Consider the following 6746-nt stretch of genomic DNA (forward strand, 5'->3'; position numbering starts at 1 on the left):
AATCTAGGCTCCGTGACAAAAATGAAGAACAACAAGAGGTCCTAAGTAACACTAATATAGTTAAGAATAGTGTGAATCAGGAATTAGAGAGGCCACCTTTCAAAAAAGATGATAGGCTCAAACCTAATAAACAAGGGTTCAAAAAGAACACATCCAAGAAGGGTCCATGTTTTTTTTACAAAATCCCTAGTCACTTTAAGAATGACTGCAGAAAATTCAAAAGAAAATGCAAGAAAAGAAAAGGTAAGTCAATATGACGGAAGACATGAATCAAACAGCTATCGTCTTTGAAGTTAATATATTGAATGAGGATGTTGAATGGTCGGTAGATTCTAGCGCTACCAGACATGTTTGTAGAAATTACAACACGTTCAATTCTTACGAATTAGTGGGGGATAATCAAGAACTATATATGGGGAATGCCTCCACATGCAAGGTTGTAGGAAAAGGGAAGGTACATCTTAATCTAACTTTCAGAAAAGTCCTTACTCTGAACGATGTACTGCATGTACCGGATATTAGGAGGAATCTTATATCAATTAGTCTACTGACTAAGTTTGGATACAGACTCCTATTTGAATCCGATAAATTAATTATGTCTAAAAATGGGGTATATGTAGGGAAGGGCTATGCATTTAATGGAATGTTCAAATTGAAACCTTATAAATAAAAATTCTTCTTCCGTTTATATGCTTGATTACATGATGTTTGACATACTAGATTAGGACATATTAGTTATCATAGAATGGAGAGTATGTCTAATCTTAATCTAATTCCTAAGTATACAAAACCTAATGAAAAATGTAATATTTGTGTACAATCTAAAATAACTAGAAAACTGTTTCCAAGGGTGGAAAGAGAATCTCAACTCCTAGACCTAGTTCATAGTGACATATGTGAAATGAGTAGTTTAATAACAAGAGGGGGAAAGAGGTACTTCATAACCATTATAAATGATTTCTCCTATTATACCTAAGTATACTTATTGAAGAATAAAGATGAAGCACTATAAAAATTCAAGATATACAAGGTAGAAGTTGAGAATCAATTAGATCGAAAGATTAAAATTCTAAGGTCAGACAGGGGAGGTGAATATCTATCTTTAGAATTCTCAGAGTTTTGCAAAACTCATGGTATAATTCAACAAATTACAGCTCCCTATTCACCCCAACAAAATGGGATAGTAGAATGGAAAAACAGGTCTCTCATAGACATGGTAAACTTTATACTCAATAATGCACGTTTAAGTTCAGGATTTTGGGGAGAAGCTCTATTGACTGCCTGCCATATCTTTAATAGGATACTTTACTCTAAGACTTGTAAGATTTCGTATAAACTATGAAAGAATAGGATTCCTAACATCTCATACTTCAAGGTATGAGATTGTAGAGCCTCAGTTAGGCTTACTGATCCTAAAAGGCTCAAGATAGGATTGAGATCTCTTGAGTGTATTTTCATAAGATATGCACAAAATAGTAAGGCTTATATGTTTCTAGTTATAGAATCTAATCATGTCATCCCGATAAACAATATAATAGAATCTCGAGATGTCGAGTTTTATGAAAACTCATTCTCTTTTATAACTAGAAAAGAGACAACACCTCAAAATCCTAGTACAAGCAGTAGTTCTCAAAGATCTGATCAAGATATCAGCAATCTCGATAAAGAGGACATAGAACCTAGAAAGACCAAGAGGATCAGACCAAGTACATCTTTTGGACCCGACTTCTATCTTCTGCTAATAGAAGGAGATAAAGATAACATAACAAAGGAAACCATATTGGTTTATAACATAGAAAATGATCCAATAACAATAGATGATGCCCTTAAATCTCAGGATGCTTTCTTTTAGAAGGAAGCTATAAACGATGAGATGAATTCTATATTGCAAAATAGAACATAAAAACTTGTGGATCTGCCCCCAGGATCAAAACTAATAAGCTGTAAATGGATTTTCAAAAGAAAATTAAGACCAGATGGAACTACAAAAAGGTTTATGGCCAGATTAGTAGCTAGAGGATTTACACAAAAAGAAGGTATTGATTTTTTTTTATACCTATGCTCTAGTAGCAAGGATATCAACTATCCGAGTTTTAATTGATAGCATTCATTTGTAAGTTAGAAATCCATTAGATGGATATAAAAACAGCTTTTCTAAATGGTGACCTCGATGAAGAGGTTATTATGGAGCAACCAGAAGGTTTTATAATTCCAAGACACGAAAATAAAGTGTGTAAATTGATCAAATCACTATATGGATTTAAATAAGCACCTAAGCAATGGCATGAATATTTTGATAAAGTAGTCACCTATATGACTTTAAGATTAATGAATCTGATAAATGTGTATATTCAAAATTCTCTGATAATAAAGAAGTAATTATATGTCTCTATGTAGATGATATGCTAATCTTTCGTACATGTTTAGAAGTTATAAATAACACTAAAAGATTCTTATTATCTAGTTTTTACATGAAAGATATGAGTGAAGCTAATGTGATTTTAGGTATTAAGCTATTAAGAAACAATGATGGTATAACTCTATCTCAATCACATTATAGTGAAAAGATACTTAAAAAGTTTGATCACTATGATAAGAATCCACTTTCTATTCGTTTTGATTCTAATATCAAGTTAATTAAAAATGAAAGTCATAGTGTATCTCAGTTAGAGTATTCCAAGGTGATTGACAGTTTTATGTATGTCATGATTTCTACTCGACCTGATATTGCTTTTGCAGTAGGTAAGTTGAGTACGTTTATAAGTAATCCAAGTTTAGATAATTGGAATGCTGTTTCTAGAGTACTCAGATACTTGAGAAAAACTATTAACTATAGTTTACATTTTTTCTGGTTACCCTAGTGTACTTGAAGGGTATAGTGATGCAAGTTGGGTCACTGATTCTAATGAATCCAAGTCTACTAGTGGATGAATTTTTACACTTGGAGGAGGTGTCATTTCTTGGGGATCTAAGAAGCAAACTTGCATATCTCACTTTACCATGGAATCTAAATTCATAACTTTGGCAGCTAGTAGTAATGAGGCAGAATGGTTAAGAAACCTATTATTAGAAATACTATTATTGGTAAGGCCTTTACCACCGGTCTCTATCTACTGTGATAGTGAAGCGATACTATCAAAGACATATAACAAGACTTATAATGGAAAATACAGACATATTGGTCTAATGCATAATTTTGTGCGGCAACTACTTGGTGACGGTGTTATAACAATACAATATGTATGATCTATCCAGAATATAGCGGACCCATTCACCAATCGACTGGCAATGGATGTTGTCAGTAGAACATCAACAGGAATGAGACTTAAGCCAATTTCACAAAAACTAGATGAAGAAAACTCAACTTAAGTTAATAGGTTCAATTGGCAAAATACCTCACAAGAAGTGGCTGAAGCAGCACTGTACGTTTTTTATCTGTCTCATTCCTGAATGTATGTATAGTGCTGGGCACCTGTAATGATAAAAAGGAGGATGAGCTATGATAAGGGTCGAATATTGCATATCAGACCCCGATTATTGCCTAATTTTACGTACATGATAATGCTTAATGGAATATTTTAATCGTGTTTTTGTTGCAGGGTGTAATCAGGAGCGTTGACTGAAGAAGAATACTAAAAGCGTGGATTTGATGCTCCGAAGCCACCGAAGAAAGGGATGGACCCTAGGGGACCAAGATCCTCGGATTTACACACCAGGGATCTTAGGAAATCAAGTCATTCACGTTAAAATGGCTCAAAATTATTCTAAAATGCAAGATCACATGGTTTCCGCCATCCGATTGGCTCGAAAATTCATACATGGCCTGGGGAATATAAATAAATCGTACATATTAAATTTCAACCATTGAATATCTTGGGAAGTGGGCCAACGAACAAATTAGACCAGTAATCTCCAATTTGGGGCCCACCTAGTCTCTGGATATGCCTCAAATTTGGTCTCAACGCCTTAAATAGGGAGACTAATTGAATGAATGGATTGGATTTTGTAAAAACATCACAATGGGCCCCGTATGTATAGCGTGTGTACGTAATGTACACACGTGCTCGCCGCGCGCCGAACCGAGTAAGGCGGGTCAGCAGGCGCTGACCCGCGTCTGCTTCTTAAAATGGCAACTGCCGTTTATGGCGTTGCGTAGCGGACGGACGGCGTCCATTTTGCGTACGCTAGTGGGCCCCACAAATTGCCCGCACGGATGATCCAAGCCGTCAATTGTGTAGAGGGCCTCGAATACATCAAACCCATGCTGACTGTTTGTACCCATGCAAGCACACGTGCAAGATACAGAGGCCATAAGTGGACTGCCCTGCAACGTTCCAAATTGATTTTAGTGTGATTTCTTCTCTGGGACGCATCAATGGATGTTAAAAACCAATCATTCTTCACCAAAATTTCATCCTGAATCTAATGGACGAGGTGGATTTCCTCGAAAATACCTCTGTGGGGCCCATCGATCATGACAGCGCTGGACATGCGAAAGCTTACGCACGTCCGCGAAATCCGAACTTCCAGGCGATTGTGGCCCACCATCTTTGATCATATGGCAGATTTGAACCGTCCATCATGTAAAGCACTCAAAAATGTCCTAAGAGACGGTGTTTCTTTAGAAATTGAGCGAGCAAAGTGGCAAGTTTGAAGGCACCGAAGTTAGCTGCGAAAAGGCTTTCGCTGCCGTGCAATAGCTTTCCAAATCCGATTTCCACCACTCCAGCCACTCCAACAGCTATAAAAAGAGTTCCAAAACGTGGATGATGGGGCGAGAGCTTGGGGAGAGCCAGGGAGAGGAGAAAGAGCAGAAAGAGAAGAGAGAGAGAGGAAGGAAGAAGAGAGAGAAGGGAGATGTTTTTATTGTTTAAATCTTATAGTTCCTTCTTTTTATTTGATTTTATGGATTGCTAATCTTGTAGCTAGGGCTGAGATGAAGCCCCTAATTTGAATCACTCTTGTTTATGGTTGAATTCATCTTGACTTGATTGATTTGTTTCTTTCTCTAGTGTGCTTAACTGAAATTTTCGTACTTCTCCATTCTATGAGCTTAACCAAAGTCTAGATGTGGATGTTGTTTGGATTCTTATTCTAGGTGCTTGTGTCTGACCATGAACAGGTTTCCTATAGAGGAAGAAATAGGAATCTACATCTCTCCATGCCTGACCATGGATGGAAAGATGTGATCCACATGCTTTAGGGAATTATACATTCTGTGTGCCCGACCAAGGACATAGAGTGCGCTTTATTTATTTTGATATCAATCTGAATTAGGGTGAATCAACAGGTAAAACAAGGGTTAGGATAATTAGGGGTGGATTCGAAAGTCCTAGTCTTTTCCTTGATTGGATTTTCCTTATTGCTCTCGGTTACCTTTTCATTGATTTTTGTTTAGTTTACTTAATCACTAGTCAACCATTTGTTGGATTAGTTAAGAAGAATCATAAATTTTGAATTGTGACAACCAGTCCTCGTGGGAACGATCTCGTAATACGTACCATATCTACATCTGATTCGTATACTTGCGAGTTTAAAATCATTTAAATCAGATTGGTTTAAAATAAAACATCAAGTTTTTGGCGCTGTTGCCGGGGAACTGTTTCGGTCCAATTGGATTTAGGATTCTCTCTTATCATAATTCATAGTCTTAGGATTTACTAACTTTAAGTTAAAGTTTTTTTTTTTTAGAAACTAACCCATTTCCTATTTTGTAGGGTCCTGATATAAACTTCTAATTTGAAATTGAGGAAGGAAGCTGCTAAATAAGATTGTCTTCAAAAGGAGGAGCTCCCAAATCTTCAAACATCCATCATTTCCTTTTCCGGGTTCTTCCTTCCAATTCTCGTTTACATAGCTTTCTCTTGTTTTTAGGAATTCATAATTTTTATTTTTAGTTTTATTTCTCTTAGGTTGCTTCTTAGTTTAGTTTTCTTTCTTACATTGCAATAACATAGTTTATGCTAGGACGTAGATCTCTGAACATAGAAGTAGCACCTTTTGATCCTGAAATAGAAAGAACCTTTCATAGAAGATTTAGAAACATCCTATTTGAAATGGCAGACGAGAATGGAATTAAAGCTCTTAGAGATTATTCAGCTCCTGTCCAATTTAATACGCCTTCATGCATAGTGTTGCCAGCCACCACGGCAACACACTTTGAACTTAAACCTGGAGTCATACAATTGTTGCCCTCCTTCTATGGTTTAGATAAGGAAGATCCATACCATCATGTGAAAGAATTCCTAGACATTTGCTCTACCTTTAGGTTTCAAAAATTTTCAGATGATTCGATCTGTTTGTGCCTTTTCCTTTTTCTTTGAAGGATAAGGCGAAAGCATGGTTGAATTCTCTAGGAGTTGGGTCTATCAGTACATGGGACCAACTGTCTAAGAAGTTCTTAAACAAGTTCTTCCCGGTTCACAAAACTAATGCTCTCCGTAGAGAAATTACTAATTTCACACATAAAGAGGGTGAACACTTTCATGAATGTTGGGAAAGATGGAAGGACTTACTTCTTAAATGTCCACACCATGGTTTTGAGAAGTGGCAACAGGTTCAATACTTTTATGACGGTCTGACACCCCAAAACTGTCGCATGATTAATGCTACCAGTGGAGGGTCATTCATGACCAAAAGTGATGTCGAAGCATGAAATTTTTTTGAAACCTTGTGTGAAAATTTTCAGCAATGGGACTACTCAAATAGAAGTGAAAGAAGTCCCCAACCACAGAAGAAAGGTGGTA

At 36.5% G+C, this 6746-nt stretch overlaps 1 non-coding gene across 1 annotated transcript; it reads right to left on the reverse strand.

The window, feature by feature from the left end:
• Nucleotides 1–6433: 6433 nt before the first annotated feature.
• On the reverse strand, nucleotides 6434–6540 carry LOC131254614 (small nucleolar RNA R71). The gene has a single exon (XR_009175735.1). It is a non-coding gene; the product is annotated as a small nucleolar RNA R71 (small nucleolar RNA).
• Nucleotides 6541–6746: the final 206 nt, after the last annotated feature.

This window comes from Magnolia sinica, chromosome 8 (genome assembly GCF_029962835.1).
Source record: "Magnolia sinica isolate HGM2019 chromosome 8, MsV1, whole genome shotgun sequence".
Lineage (NCBI taxonomy): Eukaryota > Viridiplantae > Streptophyta > Magnoliopsida > Magnoliales > Magnoliaceae > Magnolia > Magnolia sinica.